The sequence below is a fragment of the Gigantopelta aegis genome, chromosome 8, assembly GCF_016097555.1.
Source record: "Gigantopelta aegis isolate Gae_Host chromosome 8, Gae_host_genome, whole genome shotgun sequence".
NCBI lineage: Eukaryota > Metazoa > Mollusca > Gastropoda > Neomphalida > Peltospiridae > Gigantopelta > Gigantopelta aegis.
This window is the reverse complement of record NC_054706.1, coordinates 50,816,613-50,836,656: the sequence shown is the minus strand read 5'-3', so window position 1 is coordinate 50,836,656 and position 20,044 is coordinate 50,816,613. Positions and strand designations below refer to the sequence as shown.

The following is a 20,044-nucleotide window of genomic DNA, read 5'->3' as shown; positions in this document are numbered from 1 at the left end:
GCCCTCTCATCTCCCATTTTATGACAACATTTAATAAAGTAACATTTGTTTTGTTTAACAACAACACTAGAGCACATTGGCTATTGGATTTCAAAGGATAATTCTGACACATAGACCTCAGAGGAAGCTTGCTATATCAGAGCTTCTAGATTATGGTATCCCCACTCCCATGGCTAGTAATATTCAATGTTGGGCTAGTAAATAACTACTATTGTCATGCCAGACAGAGCTTCTAGAGTATGGTAGCCCCACTCCCATGGCTAGTGATATTCAATGTTGGGCTAGTAAATAACTACTATTGCCATGCCAGACAGGGCTTCTAGATTATGGTAGCCCCACTCCCATGGCTAGTGATATTCAATGTTGGGCTAGTAAATAACTACTATTGCCATGCCAGACAGGGCTTCTAGATTATGGTAGCCCCACTCCCATGGCTAGTGATATTCAATGTTGGGCTAGTAAATAACTACTATTGCCATGCCAGACAGGGCTTCTAGATTATGGTAGCCCCACTCCCATGGCTAGTGATATTCAATGTTGGGCTAGTAAATAACTACTATTGCCATGCCTGACAGGGCTTCTAGATTATGGTAGCCCAACTCCCATGGCTAGTGATATTCAGTCTTGGGCTAGTAAATAACTACTATTGTCATGCCAGACAGAGCTTCTAGATTATGGTAGCCCCACTCCCATGGCTAGTGATATTCAATGTTGGGCTAGTAAATAACTACTATTGTCATGCCAGACAGAGCTTCTAGATTATGGTAGCCCCACTCCCATGGCTAGTGATATTCAATGTTGGGCTAGTAAATAACTACTATTACCATGCCAGACAGGGCTTCTAGATTATGGTAGCCCCACTGCCATGGCTAGTGATATTCAGTCTTGGGCTAGTAAATAACTACTATTGTCATGCCAGACAGAGCTTCTAGATTATGGTAGCCCGACTCCCATGGCTAGTGATACTCAATCTTGGGCTAGCAAATAACTACTATTGCCATGCCAGACAGAGCTTCTAGATTATGGTAGCCCGACTCCCATGGCTAGTGATACTCAATCTTGGGCTAGCAAATAACTACTATTGCCATGCCTGACAGAGCTTCTAGATTATGGTAGCCCGACTCCCATGGCTAGTGATACTCAATCTTGGGCTAGCAAATAACTACTATTGCCATGCCAGACAGAGCTTCTAGATTATGGTAGCCCGACTCCCATGGCTAGTGATACTCAATCTTGGGCTAGCAAATAACTACTATTGCCATGCCTGACAGAGCTTCTAGATTATGGTAGCCCGACTCCCATGGCTAGTGATACTCAATCTTGGGCTAGCAAATAACTACTATTGCCATGCCAGACAGAGCTTCTAGATTATGGTAGCCCGACTCCCATGGCTAGTGATACTCAATCTTGGGCTAGCAAATAACTACTATTGCCATGCCTGACAGAGCTTCTAGATTATGGTAGCCCGACTCCCATGGCTAGTGATACTCAATCTTGGGCTAGCAAATAACTACTATTGCCATGCCTGATGGCTTGTGAAAGAAAAAAAGTTGATAAATGCTGCATTTAAGTCTGTTTGGTAAATATGAATATCCTGCCCCCATCACAACCTCCCAGTCTTAGTGTTTAATCTCTATCTCACTCTTTAGGTAACATATCTGATTATTACTATTAGTAAATTTGTATTAAGTAAAGTAGGGAAGTGAATTTTTAATCATGGCTAGTAAATTTTGTAAATCACTGATCCCATGGCTAGTGGAATTGTGAAAATTCTAGAAGCCCTGGCTATATATTTTTCCATTAGCAGCAAGGGATCTTTTATGGTGTCGAGTGGGGGGTGAAATAGTGTTGAGTGGGTGAGATAGTGTCGAGTGTGGTGAGATAGTGTCAAATGTGGTGAGATAGTGTCGAGTGTGGTGAGATAGTGTTGAGTGGGTGAGATAGTGTAGAGTGGGGTGATATAGTGTTGCATAGGTGAGATAGTGTCAAGTGTGGTGAGATAGTGTTGAGTGTGGTGAGATAGTGTCGAGTGTGGTGAGATAGTGTCAAATGTGGTGAGATAGTGTCGAGTGTGGTGAGATAGTGTTGAGTGGGTGAGATAGTGTAGAGTGGGATGATATAGTGTTGCATAGGTGAGATAGTGTCAAGTGTGGTGAGATAGTGTTGAGTGTGGTGAGATAGTGTCGAGTGTGGTGAGATAGTGTCAAATGTGGTGAGATAGTGTTGAGTGTGGTGAGATAGTGTTGAGTGGGTGAGATAGTGTAGAGTGGGATGATATAGTGTTGCATAGGTGAGATAGTGTCAAGTGTGGTGAGATAGTGTCGAGTGTGGTGAGATAGTGTCGAGTGTGGTGAGATAGTGTCAAATGTGGTGAGATAGTGTCGAGTGTGGTGAGATAGTGTTGAGTGGAGTGAGATGGTTTCACTGGGGGTGAGATGGAGTTAAGAGTGGGGTAAGATGCGGTCAAAACAAGAGTGAGATGGAGTCAAGAATGGAGTCGAGAGGGGTGAGAGATAAGAGTCGAGAGGGGTGAGATAAGAGTCAAGACTGGGGTGAGATAGAGTCAAGACTGGTGAGATGGAGTCAAGACTGGGGTGAGATAGTCAAGAGTGGGGTGAGATGGTGTCAAGAGTGGGGTGACATGGAGTCAAGACTGGGGTGAGATGGTGTTGACTGGGGTGAGAGGGTTTGAAGTGGTCTAGATATGTCAAGTGGGATAAGACTGTGTTGACTGGGGTAAGTCAGTGTTAACTTGGGTGAGATGGTATCAAGTGGGATGAGACTGTATTGACTGGTGTGAGAGGGTATCAAGTGGGATGAGACTGTATTGACTGGTGTGAGAGGGTATCGAGTGTTTTGACTGGTGTGAGAGGGTATCGAGTGGGATAAGACTGTGTTGACTGGTGTGAGAGGGTATCGAGTGGGATGAGACTGTATTGACTGGTGTGAGATGGTATCGAATGGGATGAGACTGTATTGACTGGTGTGAGATGGTATCGAGTGGGATGAGACTGTATTGACTGGTGTGAGATGGTATCGAGTGGGATGAGACTGTATTGACTGGTGTGAGATGGTATCGAGTGGGATGAGACTGTATTGACTGGTGTGAGATGGTATCAAGTGGGATGAGACTGTATTGACTGGTGTGAGAGGGTATCAAGTGGGATGAGACTGTATTGACTGGTGTGAGATGGTATCAAGTGGGATGAGACTGTATTGACTGGTGTGAGAGGGTATCAAGTGGGATGAGACTGTATTGACTGGTGCGAGAGGGTATCAAGTGGGATGAGACTGTATTGACTGGTGTGAGATGGTATCAAGTGGGATGAGACTGTATTGACTGGTGTCAGAGGGTATCAAGTGGGATGAGATATGTCAAATGTCATGCGATAACATAGTGTGTTAGGGGTGGGTGGGGTGGAACATGGACTATTTTAAATATTGGTGTCAAATATGAGTTGAACAATAGTGTCAGTGTTGATAGTGTGCAGTTCTCTGCCAAAATGGGTGGTGGTGTCTTCTCATCCTAAATCCATTACTGTGTCAAAGGACATGGTATGTGTAATGTCCTTGTTAAAAGGACATGGTATGTGTGATGTCCTTGTTAAAAGGACATGGTATGTGTGATGTCCTTGTTAAAAGGACATGGTATGTGTGATGTCCTTGTTAAAAGGACATGGTATGTGTGATGTCCTTGTTAAAAGGACATGGTATGTGTGATGTCCTTGTTAAAAGGACATGGTATGTGTGATGTCCTTGTTAAAAGGACATGGTATGTGTGATGTCCTTGTTAAAAGGACATGGTATGTGTGATGTCCTTGTTAAAAGGACATGGTATGTGTGATGTCCTTGTTAAAAGGACATGGTATGTGTAATGTCCTCGTTAAAAGGAAAGTACATAATTTTAAGATTCCATGTTTTAATGTTCACTAAGCCAAGTGTTGTTAAATAAACATTCCGGTCCTATTCTTTCCAGTTTGTTAAGCTTTCAATTTTGTTATATTAGTATACATGTAAAGATATGTCATATCATCCATGAGTATAAAATAATACTTGTACAATTTTAGTAATTATTTCCAATGGATAATATATACTATTATTGTCTCATAAAAATATGGTAAAACATTTAATAGAGGTTCTTAAACTATGTATATTTTAACCATACATACGTTGTTGATTTTTAAATCTTTTTGTTGCATAGATTTGTACATATAAGTTCGGTGCATAAATAGTTTTTAATGGTAAATTGTATGTAGGTATTCAGACTAGATTAAAAAACAAAACAACAAACAAATGTATGTTGTTACACTGCATTGTACAAGTGTTGAGTTACTAAACATAGATACATATGGTGTGCATATGGCAGATGTTTGGCAGCCACTGCAAAAACCAAACAACTCCCCACTAACAACATGCATTGGTGCACATACATAAGTTCATGGATGTCTGACCAAGATAGGCGCAACTACGTTATTGCAGTATACTGTTACATAAAACAATGCAAAACATGTATGGCTTAGATGTAGACAGAATGTAAAATATGCATTATTGTTACAGTTAGCAGAAATATGATTAATTGTTGTTGTTGGGTTGTTGTTTTTTTTTTTTTTTTTTTTTTGGGGGGGGGGGGGGGGTTTAAAGCATGGATTTGACATCCAATAAGAGATGATTAATAAATCAGTGTGCTCTAGTGATGTCATTAAAAAAACCCAACTTTAAACAAAAACAAAGTTTAAGTCAAACAGACTGGATAAGGTGTATACTACCAAATCAATAGTGACATATGTGGCTAAAACTTCTACCTGCAGTGTACCGATCGAAATAAACACCACAGATATAAATACTACCACCCTCACCCTTAAAGTGAATCCGAAAAAATTTGGGGTCACGCTGCTCATTTTAGAGATAACGGGTAGCGTCTATGACTACCATAGTTCCACACAAAATTTTAGTACTTTTTTACAGGTATCCCATACATGTTTCAAGCACAAGGCTATTTGACACAGTGGTACTAGATGAAATAAACTTGTATACATTTTTTGCCCAGATGAAACTAATTCGTTTTTACAACCAACACACTCACATTTATCACCAATCACAGGACTTGTGGTGTTAACTTCTCTATCAAAAGTTGAGTGCATCTTGAACTTTGACCGGGCCGGAAGTTATTTGGTTTAAAACATGAATTATTGCATGTAGCAGAATCTGTGATAATATAGTGAATAATGGAGCAATGATATAGGCTATCAGCTTTATTCAGTGAAAGTAAGAAGGGGAATTCCACAAGGCTTGCCAATTAATCTGTTGTTATTATTATTTTTATTACTCAATCCATTAAAAAGAATGGAGAAATTATATATATATATATGTTTATTTTTATTCACAAATCCTGTACTATCAATGTACATGTAAAAAAGCAAGTTATATAAGATATGAAAATAAACAAAGATTCATGATTTTATTTTTAAATTTAGGTGTTAAGTTTCTGGTATTAAAAAATAGTTACTAAACTCTTAAATAAATATGCATGTTTTGTTATGTTTCCCACACAAAAAAAACCCTTTATTTTAATGTACTGTATAGAAATTAAAGATACATGTATATAAAAAAAATATAGTTCAAAGTAAAAGTCAAGTCTAGATTAGGTTGAATGCTTTAATCAGTCAGTTATATACTCTTCAAAAGAAGAAACGCAAAACCACATTGTCGTAACATTTGGAGAATTGATTTAATTATTGAATGGTGAGTCTGATAATTACCAAATGTTGCAGGATTGTTCACAATTCACTCTAGTCCATTGTGAGTAAGTGATAGGACACACCACCAAGGTCAAGGTCATCTGGAGTCAATACCGGGTGTGGCCTCCGCGTGTGTTGACAACTGCCTGGCACCGCCTGCCCATTGAAGCAACCAGAGTATGGATGACGTCCCGGGGGATGGTGGCCCACTCGGCCTGCAAGGCTGCTGCCAGCTCGGGCAGGGTCTGGGGCTGTGGTTGTCGCTGTCGGAGGCGTCGGTCCAACTCGTCCCATAGATGCTCAATTGGGTTCAAATCCGGTGATATCGATGGCCAAGGAAGGACATTAATGTTGTTGTTCTGTAGGAAAGCCTTTGTGAGACGTGCTGTGTGAGGCCTGGCGTTGTCATATTGGAACACTGCGTTGGCGTTGGCCATAACTGGAACGATGTGTGGCCGGAGGATCTGGTCAATGTAGTCCTGTGCATTCAGGTTGCCCTGCACGTGGACCAGGTCAGTTCTGCCAGTGTGTGAGATGGCTGCCCACACCATGACACTACCCCCGCCGAATCTGTCCACTTCCTGCACGCAGTTTGCCGCATAACGTTCACCACGACGCCTATACACGCGACATCTTCCATCATGACGTCGGAGCAGAAATCGGGACTCGTCACTGAACCACACCTGTCTCCATCGCAGTTGAGGCCATTGTCGATGAATCTGGCACCACTGCAGTCGGAGTCGACGGTGTTGTGGTGTTAAGATGACACCTCGAAGTGGACGTCTGGCACGAATTCCTACCTCACGTAGGCGGTTCCGTACGGTCTGGTAGGATATCCTGCGCAAAACTGTATTGCTGCGGCTGTGGAGGTGGCAGTAGTCAATCGTTCCCGAAGGTGGCGTACCCGGATGTAGCGGTCCTGCCCGGGGGTAGTGACCCGTGGTCGACCGGATCTAGGGAGGTCACGTGTTGATCCATGTTGCTGGTAATGGTCCCACAGTCTGGAGATGGTGCTTGGGGACACATGGAATGCCCTGGCAACGGCCGTTCTGGATTCGCCTGCGTCTAGTCGGCCGATGGCATTGTTTCTCTGCGGTTCACTGAGACGTGGCATGTCCTGGATTGTCAACTGTCGGCCAGATACAGAGGCCAGGCAAGCGAACACCCTGCACTTTTATACTGTCGGTGTTCATGTTGCACGTGCAGACAACGCACGTGCAGTGGTGACATGGTTTGCACGTGGCTGTGTTTTTGCGAATATTCACATTTTGGAACTTTATTGTACAGTAGCTGCGTTTTATCGAATGTAACCGTGGGAATGTGTTTGGGACATGCAATGACCTTATATTCACAAAGCATGAACCGGTAGGAAACATAAAATCGGAGTTATAACCCATTTGTACCCTTTTGCGTTTCTTTTTTTGAAGAGTATATAAATGGTATATTTGTTTAAATGTTAAAAGTCCAGACTTTGGTAAATTTTGCTGCATGCAGTTTGTGTGGCATTGCTTTGACATTAAAATGTCCAAACTTTATGAATGTTAAAAAGTCCAAACTTTGGTAATGTCTGTTGCGGGCAGTTTATGTGGCATTGCTTTCACATTAAAATCTCCGAACTTCATGGAACCACAAGTGTGAACTTTGAGTTTAATAAGCACAGAGCCATAGGTTTAACAGACTGCGACAACTGCGGTTAATTCAGCCAGCTGTTTGTCTGTAACATTTCCAGACTTGTGCTTCATGCTACACTTTAAACCAAATGACCACTTTAGGAACCAGTCAAAATAGTCTGCAAATTATTAGTGAAAACAAAAATGCCTCATGGAACGTAGGCCTGGTAGAAACCATGCTTTTGTACATGTAGCAGTCATTAATCTGACAGATAGCAAGAAATCAGTTGGTTCACGCACTTACATTTACTCCCAGAGGCATTGAGTACAGAAAATAAAAACCTTCAGACCACAATTACATCATGTTTTATATTTTACGTAGTGCTTACGAACCTGTAGTATGATTACTACAAGATCTGAAGAGCGATTCTTAACAGCAGGCTGCTATGCGGAAATAGAATGACGTGGCGTGGTGCCAGTGGATACACGCCATCAGATATATTGTCTTCATTTGATGATGGCTAAAAGTGGTAGTCTGCGTTTGAATTAATATTATTTTAATACCGCTCGTGATACAAGCTGTGGCGCACTGAAAACAGTTTACGATTACTTTTATCTTTTGCAATTTGCATGTTGTCTTCTCATACAGAACAAAGTGGTTGTGATACTACAAGTGCAAGGCTAAAACTGCAGACTTCAGAATATTATTTTACAATATTTAAGCATTTACAATAGATCATCAATTAGTTTCCCCCTAAAGCGATGTTTTTTTATTTCCTGTAGGTCTTATTTACAGTTTTAAGTCACATTTAGATGCTTTGAACATAAAATAAACAAGGTCTGTGCTATGTTATATTGATCAAAGGATGGATGGACATGATACACAGACAGATAGTCTAGTGGGGTGTATAATATGGATGGAGGGAGGGAATAATGGATAGATGGATGGATGGATAATTAATAATGAAAAGATGAATGGATGGAAGCATGGATGGTTGGATGGATGAATGGTTGGATGGAAGGATGGACAGGTGGGTGGATGAATAAATGGTTGATGGGTTGATGGATGTATGAAAGGATGGATGAATGAACATGAAATAGTTATGATCTAGTGGGTTGCTTCAGTTTGGGTGGGTGGATGGATAAAAGGATGGATGGATGGATGGATGGATGAATGGTTGGATGGAAGGATGGACGGGTGGGTGGATGAATAAATGGATGGATGGGTTGATGGATATATGAAAGGATGGATGGATGAACATGAAATAGTTATGATCTAGTGGGTTGCTTCAGTTTGGGTGGGTGGATGGATAAAAGGATGGATGGATGGATGGATGGATGGATGGATGGATGGATGGATGGATGGATGGATGGATGGATGGATGGATGGATGGATGGACGGATGGACGGACGGATGGATGGGTTGATGGAGGGATAGATAGGTCTAAGGATGGATGGATATGAAATAGTATAATCTAGTGGGGTGCTTCAATGTGGGTGGGTGGATGGATAAAAGGATGGATGGATGGATGGATAATGAAACGGTTAATGTATGGAAGCATGGATGGATGGATGGATGGATGGGTGGGTGGATGAATGAATGGATGGATGGATGGAGGGAGGGAGGGAGGGAGGGAGGGGGAGGGAGCGATGGATGGATGGGTGGGTGGATGAATGGATGGATGGATGGATGGAGGGATGGAGGGAGGGATGGAGGGAGGGATAGAGGGATGTATTAATAGTTCCAAGGATGGAGGGATATGAAATAGCTATGATTTAGTGGGGTGCTTTAATTTGGGTGGATGGATGGATTGGGTGGATGAATGAATGCACATGAAATAAATATGTTCTAGCGGGATGCTATTTTTGTATGGATGGGTTAATGGGTTCATTAATGAATGAATGTTCATCAACACCCTCAGCACAAAGAAAGTTGTCAAATAAAACTATATATATATATATATATATATATATATATGTATATGAATAAGACAGAAAGAATGATAACTATACACAATATAAATCAGTATAAACCTTGTGAAGTTAAAATGCACTTGATGACATGTGTTTGTTGTGGAGTTGTATTGGACAGATGCCAGATCAACTGTTACCGAGGTTGTACCAGGTTGTATGTTGTTAATGAGGCAGCGCGTGTTGAAGTCATACCACCTAGCTGGTGGAGAGTCAGTTTTTTTTATTCTGACCTGACAGTCAGTGTGGTGTTGCATCATCATCAGACACCATCTTTACAACATCTCTACTCCGCCTCTACACCACAGGTCATCACCCAGACTCATCAGCTGGCAAATGATTGGTGATAGTTGCGTCATGAGTCATTATCAAACCGCTTGATGCTCCAGCAGATAAGGGCTTGTGAATCATTTGCTTCATCATTGCTTGGGTGTTTTTCCGAAATGGTTTTTATCAACTGCTAGAAAACTGCGTCAGACTGTTGGTGTACCTACGTACTTACTCCAGTTGAGTGATGTTCCAGGAAGCACATCACTGCCAAGATTAAGTGCGGTGTTGACACTGGTCAAAGTGGACTGGTTAATTTGGGTATGGATGAACCTGTGTTAATTAAGCAGTCGTGTAACAGAGTACACAGTAAAAGGTGGCCTGTGGTTGTTTAATGTAGGCCAGTGTATTATATTTAATTATAGGGAGGTGGCCTACAAACACTGCTAGCCTCATATAAGATGATAGCACATGGGGAGGACATCTTTACAGTGGTTACATCTACCCACTGAGTCATTAAAACTTGCACTGGGTGGGAGCCGGTACCGGGCTGTGAACCATGTACCTACCAGTCTTATGTCTGATGGAAGGAAATGGTTTATTTAACGACACACTCATCACATTTTCTTTATGGTTATAAGGCGTCGGACATATGGTTAAGGACCACACAGATATTGAGGGAGGAAACCCGCTGTCACCACTTCATGGGCTACTCTTTTCCGATTAGCAGCAAGGGATCTTTTATATACACCATCCCATAGACTGGATAGCACATACCACAGCCTTTGGTGTACCAGTCGTGGTGCACTGGCTGGAACGAGAAATAGCCCAATGGGCCCACTGACAGGGATCTAATTATCTTTCTCTGTGTTTTCAGTTGGGGGTGGGGGGTAATCTTCAGAGTTTGGGGGGGGGGGGGGGGCAGTACCCCCACTATTTACAGTCTAAGTCACATTTAGATGCTTTAGACATAAAATAGACATGGTCTAGTGTGGCGCTATGATACATGAATGGATAGATAGACATTGTAGTGTGGTGTATGATATGGATGGATGGAGGGGGAGATAGATGGGTGAATGGAAAGAAGGATAAATCAATGGATGGATGGATTGATGGAAGGATGTATGGATGGATGGATGGATGGATGGATGATGGATAAAAACAGGACCCATGCTATTGCACTGGAAAATACTGATTTTCAATTCTAAAACTGCATCATGAAACCATTAAAAGTTTGTCCATTACTTTTTTTAACAATAAAGAGTTACTCAGACATTCTGTTATGTGTAATTTACTTAACGTTATCAATTGAAAAACCGGCCTCGGTGGCATCGTGTTTAGGCTATCGGTCTACAGGCTGGTAGGTACTGGGTTCGGATCCCAGTCGAGGCATGGGATTTTTAATCTAGATACCGACTCCAAACCCTGAGTAAGTGCTCCTCCGCACGGCTCAGTGGGTAAGTATAAACCACTTGCACCGACCAGTGATCCATAACTGGTTCAACAAAGGCCATGGTTTGTGCTATCCTGCCTGTGGGAAGCACAAATAAAAGATCCCTTGCTGCTAATTGGAAAGAGTAGCCCATGTAGTGGCGACAGCGGGTTTCCTCTCAAAATCTGTGTGGTCCTTAACCATATATCTGACGCCATATAACCGTAAATAAAATGTGTTGAATACATCGTTAAATAAAACATTTCTTTCTTTCTTTCTTTCTTTCTTTCTTTCTTTCTTTCTTCTTTCTCTCAATTGAAAAAAGGGAGGGTGTAGCTCTGTGGTAGAGCACTTGCATTAAGTGATGGGTTACAGAATCAAGCGTCCTCTATGGAGGCCCCCAACTAGTACATCAAAGGCCATGTTATGTACTGTTCTGTATGGGAAAATATAAAATATCCATTGCTGCTTTATCATTAGAAGCGGCCTATGTGGTGGCAGTGGGTTCGACATCAAATAGCCTTTGTTTAAAAATGTTACAGTTTGTTTTGTTTACCGACACCACTAGAGCACATTGATTTATTAATCATCGGCTATTGGGTGTCAAACATTTGGTCTTAGAGAGAAGAAACACGCTACATTTTTCCATTAGTAGCAAGGGATCTTTTATATGCACCATCCCATAGACAGGATAACACATACATGGCTTTTGATATACCAGTCGTAGTGCACTGGCTGGAACGAGAAATAGCCCAATGGGGCCACTGATGGGAATTAATCCCAGACTGACCGAGCATCAGGCGAGCGCTTTACCACTGGACTACGTCCCGCCTCTATTTAAAAATTCGATCTTTCTCAGTAGACCCATTTGCAGTTTGGGCTATTTTCCGTTCCAACCAGTGGTCCACAAGGCTGTGGTATGTGCTGGCCTGTCTGTGAGAAAGTGCATATAAAAGACCCTTTGCTGCTTATTGGAAAGAGTAGCCTATGTGGAGGCAGCAGGTTTCCTCTAAAGAAATATGTCAGAATGACCATATGTTTGACGTCCAATAGCCGGTGATAAGATAAAAATCAATGTGCTCTAGAAGTGTCTTTAAATAAAACAAACAGACAAAAAACTGTTAAGGTGCCATTTAAGAAATATTTCTTTTCTTTCATTTTGTTTTGAAAATGATCAGTATCTAATTATCTTTCTCTTTGTCTTTGCAGCCAGCTCCAGCAACTGTGTTTGGAGTAAATGCAGCAAAGGAAAACAACCATCGAGACCAAAGTGGACTTCTTAGCTGAGTATCAATCATACACTCGTGTATATACACCAAAAATAACACTGTCCCATGCATACCAAAATAACAGTGTCCCATGCATTCACAATATGTGCAAAGTAACCAAACCATTATGCCATTTTTGTGATACTCAGGTTTTCTGATGACATGCAAAGCTGGTGCAGCTGTGGATTAGCTTCTTCCAGGGATCAAAGTCTAATGGACTTACAGACCTCAGTTGGCTACTTCCAAAGACTTTTACATCAGTAAGACATTCTGGGACAAGGCTATACTACCCTGATATGTTTCAGTTGGCTACTTCCAAAGAGATTTACATCAGTATGGACATATTCTGAGGGAAGGCTGTTACCCTGACAAGTGTTAGTTGGCTACTTCCAAAGATTGTGTTACATCAGTAAGATACATATTGTATCCAGAAGCAAGGCTTGATCCTACCTGTTTATAGGTTTCGCTTGACTATTTCCAAAGAGATTTTGCATCATTATGATGCCATGGGGCAAGTCACACTAAATGGAGTTACAGTTTGTGGATTCCATAGAGTAAGAGGTCCTGTAATTCAAACATTTTGGACTGCAACTATATGTTTTGGAGACAGAGTCTACATAGCACTGATCAATTTTAAATTGCTACTTCCAAAGAGTTCCTTATACAAGCAGGATTTCTTGTACCATAAGAAAATATCTTGTATTTAGTCATCTTCACTCAACGTCTTCTGCCATTTCCTAAAGAGTTCTACATCAATGAGATACAGTATGTCCTGGACCATTGCTTATGATACCTTTCGAAGTCTGGGCTTTGGGCTTCCACAACATCTGGAAACTTTAATGTCATTCCAACACACTACAAAGTGCATGCACCAGTTCACTAAAGACATTACTAAGCATGGGCCTAGGGCTGATATTTACTGGACTGAATGATGTCAGATCTACCAGAGGCAGGATGACCTGGTGCTTTGAGTCTTTGTTTTCAGCTTGCTGCTTTGGAATAATTCTACATTGGTAAGATAGCATATGGTATGGATATCTCAAGGGAAGTTTCTAGTATGTTGAATGGCTTCAGTTCTATTACTTTTCAAGATATCCTGACTTCCTGGAAATTTTCGAATTTGCATATATCCTGAGGGTCAGAGATTTCACTAGACTCAATGATTTCATTTCAACAAGTCATTCTGGACTGTCAATCTGGAAGTGTGCTAAGGAGAAGAAGTGGTTCCATGTGTACTAATGTGAAACATGTTGAATACACCTGAAATTTATTCCCTGTTGATCAACTGGTTTTATTTGTTGCTGACTGATGATTTTAAGTATGTGATCCTGGCCTTGGATACTTATTAGATTATAAGCAAAATAACAAAACTTAGGTTGGCTAAGGATTAAAACACAAAACAATCATTGACCTCTGTTAACATCTACGTTTTGGGATCTGTGTGGAATTCCTGGAAAAATGATATAAAATAAACCAAATATATAATCAGAAAATTTCTGATATCTCTAGGCCTGCCAACATGCCCTAGCTGCTTAATTCAAAATTCTTTGGTGTCCAGTCTGTCTTCTGAAAAAGTGGAGAAATGCTAGGTTGAAGTGTAACCAGAATATCAGCATCTGCAGCAGACCTCCATGTAAATGTGTGGAGAGGTTCCAGAAACAAGTGGAACCGAACCATGCTTAGAAACCTTTTGGAATCTGGATTCAGACTCCACATTGTTTACATGATTTAAAAAAAAATCCTCAGACTGTGAGACTTAAGTCTTTAAGTCCAAACGGTGCATTTTTATAATTTAGTATGGGGCCAGTTATGTTAATGTGGGGCAGTCATGACATGATGTGAAGTATGCCTTGTCCTTAATTCTAATATAATGGATTTTTTGTTTTGTGTATATAAGACTATATAAATATAAAATATTAAATATATATATATATATATATATATATATATATATATATATATATATATATATATATATATATATATATATATATATATATATATATATATATACACACACACACACATATATATGTACATGCGTGAAGGCTTGTGAGATGGTTGATTTTTATACTTGTGTAGTTAAGTTTAAGGAATTATGGGGAAAACCCTTGGAGAGGGAATAATTCATGTTTGATTATTTGTTGTTAAAGAGTTCTCGATATGGTAGTAAGGAAAGTTAAATAGTATTTTTTAGAAAGATGTGAAATGCATATTGTATTTTCAAAACCTTTAGAAAAGAATATTGTTTGAAAAGAGGTTTTTCTGTGATATCACCTTCAACCACGAGAAGCAATTTGTTAATTTTCATTATGAAGTGCTGAATGTTGTCACCAGAGCAATTTGTGATAAATGTACCGTAAATCCTTGAAAATAAGCCAGGTCCCAAAGTCATGAGAGGCTTGACCAGCTATATATGCATTTAAGGTAACAGTGGTTGTTTTATAAAATTGAAGTTATTGGGAGTCAAGCTTTATAACAAACTTTCAAGTAATAAAATTCTAAATCCTGTAGAAAGAAAGACATTATTAAATGTGGTCCTCTGCTACAAGGCCATCATATGCAACTGTGGTCTCTGAGCTATTAAGTTCTACATTATATCAAAAGCCAACTGAAGCAAGAATAGATTGGTTTGGTGATTTTTAAAAACATTTGTTTTTGAGTAGCTCTGCCATGTCAAACTGAAATCTTTTAAAATGGATTTCAAGACTAATTCTTATAACCTTTCACCATACAAAATGCATATTTAAAGCATTTTATGATCACACTTATTAAATTATTAAATCTGCTATACTTTGGTATTTGTTATTTTTAGAATTCCATTGGATGTATTTGTTAATGATTTCATTCAAGATTTAATTGAAAACAATCAACAGGGCAAGCCATATTTAAATTTGTCTTTAAATTAAATGCCATGGCATGTGCTGTCCTATCTGGGAATCTGGGAAAGTGCATATAAAAGACAACTTTGGCTGCTCTGTACCGTGTCCCTGTTATGGACAGAACTCTTTGGCGAAGTCAGAGGTTGTGCCCATGACAGGCATGCTTGAACAGTTCTCTGATGAAAGCATGCCAAAAATTACCCACACCCACACCCACTCTGTACTGTGGTAGCACTGGGTGGTTTTTTTTTTCTCATTATCTAGACTGAATTTCACAATAACTATAGCTATAGTTTATAACATGCTGTGATATCATTTAAACATTATATATTCCTTTCTTTTTCTCTCCTTTAGAAGGACAGGCCTCTGGCTGCTTTTCGAGGATTTACGGTAGTCCTTTTCCCATTTATAATTGCAGGATAGTGTCAGGGCTTTCGTGTCCTTTGATCTAACTGTGATGATGTGTTAACTATAATGTGAACATTATGTGGGTCAGCTGCCCACCAAATTGTAAGTGTATTGTATATAAGGAATCTAATGAATTATCTACACATTTTTAGCTAATGATATATACAATATTCTTGAAAATCATTACATTCAGTCCAGTTTGCCAAACAGCCACCATGTGTAACAACCACTTCTCTATGAAGATCATATTTGATATAACTCTGGTTTATAAAGGGCACCTTTATATAGCAACCACATGTCCTAAAGTGTGTACTAAATATGTTCCTTGTCTATGAAGCAGATATTTCATAACCTGTGTATGTCTGTTAACGGTAAATTACTCTGGTTTGGAGCAGGAACTAGAATGAAAAATCCCCCTTTGCCTCAGGTGGGCTATGAACCCAGTACCCACCAGTCGATGACAGATTCTCTACACCACAGAGGCTGGTTTTCATTGTAATGAACTTTAAAACTAGAATGAGTTTTTGTCTGCAGAACTGGTTTTCACTTCATCCATGTTACAGTTTCTTTGATTCAAAAAAGCCAGTATGGACAAAAACCTCCTTTTTGTATGTACAAATATATGCTATTTTTGTTTTGTTTTTATAACTACATGTATGTTTTTAAAAAATGATAAACATATTTTTTTAAATTGCTACCAATCTGATCTTGTTCAAGACTACTGTATGGCTATGTGAGACAATAGATACAGCATTCCCCCCCCCCCCCTCAAAAAAAAAAAAGAAGAAAAAAGAAAAAGAAAAAGAGCAAAACTAAAGCTAACAGAATTATAGGAATATTTAGTTAGAACATTAAAAGAAATTAGGAATTAATTTTATAAATGGATTATCGATTTGTCATCCTTTAAATTTGCTTTGAAAGCATGCATGTCTGAAATATATGAAAGTTGGGACAATGTATTAAGCCTTTGCTAATCGCTGTATGAAACTTAGTTTTAACTTTTTATTCTAAATTTTGATTTAATGTTTATAGAAATGGTTATGGGTTTGACAAGCTATAGTGGCCCAAATTTTACAAAGCCTGTTTATATCTTACATGCATGTGACTACATACATTTACAATGCTTAAACACTTGTGTTTTAAAGGCATATTGTCACAGACCACTGACCTATTTAATTGTCTAATAAAGTATTACCTGAACAAAAATAATTTGATTTGTCAATAAATGTACTTTATTCAACCATCTTCATAACTACCATACTCCATTTATTAATGATATTTTGTAAAAATCATTGAATTATGGCAGGGGTCCATAATTAAAAAACTAAAATTGCCGAGAGCGTTGATATGGATTTCACTCCATCATGGTTCAGTTAAGGTGATGTGTAAGCTAGATTTGGTTTCCAACAATTAATATAATTTTTATTTATTATTAATTTTTAGAGAAATAAGGTTCTTAAATCCGTGACAGTATGCCTTTAAGAACAGACTTCGTAAATTAATCCAGTAGTCTAAAGGTTAAATCCGTGACAGTGTGCCTTTAAGAACAGACTTCGTAAATTCGGCCCAGTATATATTTGTCTTATTTTTGTTCTTTCTTTTTAACATACATGAAGTCTCAGTACAAGTCTTAGCTTCTTGCTTTTTTTTTCGCTTTTTTTTTTTTTCCCTTCAAAACATTTATTGTTGTCATTGAATTTAACAAGCATATTGTGTTGAATAAAGGTATACCTGTCCACAAACAGGTCCTGGGTCTTGTAAGTAAGACTTGTTTACATCCTATTTGTCCAGCAGTGTCACAATGGTCTGACAGGTGAGGTGTTCATAAAACTGTCAGCTAGTTGTCAAGATACACTTATTCTGGCCACACTTCATTCATCAGCTGTTGTTCTGTCAGTAATCTTTTAGAATAGTTTGACCTTGAGCCAGTTAGGTAAACTAAATTAAGATATAGCTATATGGTATGTAAGTTATTAAATATTATTATGATAAATTAGTGACAACTTGAAATGAAGTATTTTATTTGTGAGCCTGTGGTAATTTAAATAAGATATATATATATATATATATATTATATACATTTGGTCTGCTCGTTTCTGAAGTTCTTTATATACCATGGTGTTGCTTTGGGGCTGTAAGGGTTTTAATGGGGTTTTTCAAATGAATTAATTATAATGACATTAACATGAATTTGGCCTACAAATTATGTGAAAATAATCTTTCTGTGTGTTTTCAAGAAAGTAAAATGAAAGAATCCTTCATAATACCAATAATGTTTCAGCACCATAATTATTCTGTATGTATAAAAATGGGCCCCATTAAAATTATAAATAGCACTGAAATAAAAATAGCTTCACTGAAAATGCTTTTGTGTCATTTTCTAAAATCTTGCCCATTAATAATGAAATCTGTAACAAATGCAATAATAAAGCTGATTAGAACTTTCCACAAATCTTTGATTAAACGTATATTTTTGTTATGCTTAATACTGCATACAGCTTGGTATAGATAAAATATTATAGATAGTATAGAAATTTTATATATATATATATAAATCAGCAAAGAGGAACCAGCAGTGTCACAAAGCACTCAATATGCCCATACATGCTTTATTCTCAGTGTTATATGTGACTGTGCCTCTAGCTGTATGTAGTATATAGCGTGTACATATGTGTACATAGAGCAAAAATATATCTAAAATACGGTAACCAAAAACCTAGAAACAGTTATAAAGAAATTAAGGTGTGACTGAAAACAAACATTTATATTATATATATATATTTTTTAATTCTTTTCAGAATTTTAATTTTCCAACAAGTTTATGTTCAAGCTAATATAACTGGTCATTTAGCATATTGATTATAAAAAGATCTATTTTTAAAATACCTTTATTAACTATTTTGTTATTGATTTTTTTTTTTTTATTCAACACTAAATATAAAATAATTTTTTTTTAAATGATTGTGATATTGTTACACCAATGATAAAAAAAGGTGGAGTTTATAGTCAAATGTATGCCAACAAGTTCATGTGCTTACAGAGCTATAAAATCTATCATTAATAAAAGTTTGCCCATACAAAATAGCTATGGTAGAAGCCTGTGTAATTTAAAAATTAATTATTTTCTGTGGTGATTTGTAAATCAACTATATATGGACTTCAGAAGGAAGGAAATGTTTTTATTTAACGACTCACTCAACACATTTTATTTACGGTTATATCGCGTCGGACATTTGGTTAAGGACCACACAGATATTGAGAGAGGAAACCTGCTGTCGCCACTTCATAGGCTACTTTTTTCGATTAGCAGCAAGGGATCTTTTATATGCACTATCCCACAGACATACCATGGCCCTTGATATACCAGTTGTGGTGCACTGGCTGGAGCAAGAAATGGCCCAATGGGCCCACCGACGGGGATCGATCTCAGACCAACCGCACATCAAGCGAACACTTTAACCACTTGGCTATGTCCCGCTCCCAATATGGACTTCATAAGACTATGATTAAAAGATCTGTGACTGAATTCATTAAATTTCACTCTAATTATTGCCCTCTATATAGTATTGGAATAATTATACTCATTCAAGATTTATCATTAATTTGTTAAACAAATGAATGCAGTCTTTTAAAAAAAAAAAAAAAAAAGAAATTTGAGCCGTGTACGTTAATGACAGAAATACCCCAAAAAACCTGATTGAATTTCGTATGTAATCAGATATTTCTAACTGACAATCGAAAGTCATTATTTCTTGCCTGCTGTTGTAGCCATTAAATAGATTTTTCTAATCAGCTTTATTAAGCATTCAATAATCTGTTAATGTTCTGTAGTGTGCTACAGATTATTGTATCGTTTCATTTCATTATTATTAGTCTCCATGGATATGTACAGTAATTGTTCATGTGCTTTTATGTTGATAGGCCAATTTTATTTGTCTTATGGAAAAACTCTTTATCTCGTAGATTTAAGTTTAAGTCTGCTTTTTTTTATACATTTTAAAATCATATATATTGGCAGTAAAACATGGACGACAATCACGGTTGGTGGTTTGTAATACAGTAAAAGATCTCAAAACTAGAACCTCTGTAAACCGGAATTCCCTCAAAACCAGACGTTTTGTACAGAAGAGAACCTCTCTAAACCAGACCCTCTGTAAACTGGAAATCCTCAAAACACGACGTTTTGTGTGGCCCTCTTTTAAATATCTGTACAGAAGAGAACCTCTCTAAACCAGACCCTCTGTAAACTGGAAATCCTCAAAACACAACGTTTTGTGTGGCCCTCTTTTAAATATCTGTACAGAAGAGAACCTCTCTAAACCAGATACTTCTTACAACTGGACATTTTACTTGGTCCCGAGGGTGTCCGGTTTAGAAGAGTTTCACTGTATATTCATGTCACAAATGTTAAAATTCAGTTATTTCTCAGGTACAAGTGAAGGTGAGACAGTATTTACAAACAAAACAA

At 38.4% G+C, this 20,044-nt stretch overlaps 1 protein-coding gene across 2 annotated transcripts in view; it reads left to right on the top strand.

Annotated features, from left to right (window-relative positions):
• Positions 1–14,230, top strand: part of LOC121379446 (G protein-activated inward rectifier potassium channel 3-like) — an 80,635-nt gene extending 66,405 nt beyond the window's left edge. For both annotated transcript variants that reach the window (XM_041508089.1, XM_041508090.1), the window contains exon 3: positions 12,228–14,230. The gene's annotated coding sequence lies outside the window, so the exon portion shown is untranslated. The remainder of the gene's footprint in view (positions 1–12,227) is intronic.
• Positions 14,231–20,044: the final 5,814 nt, after the last annotated feature.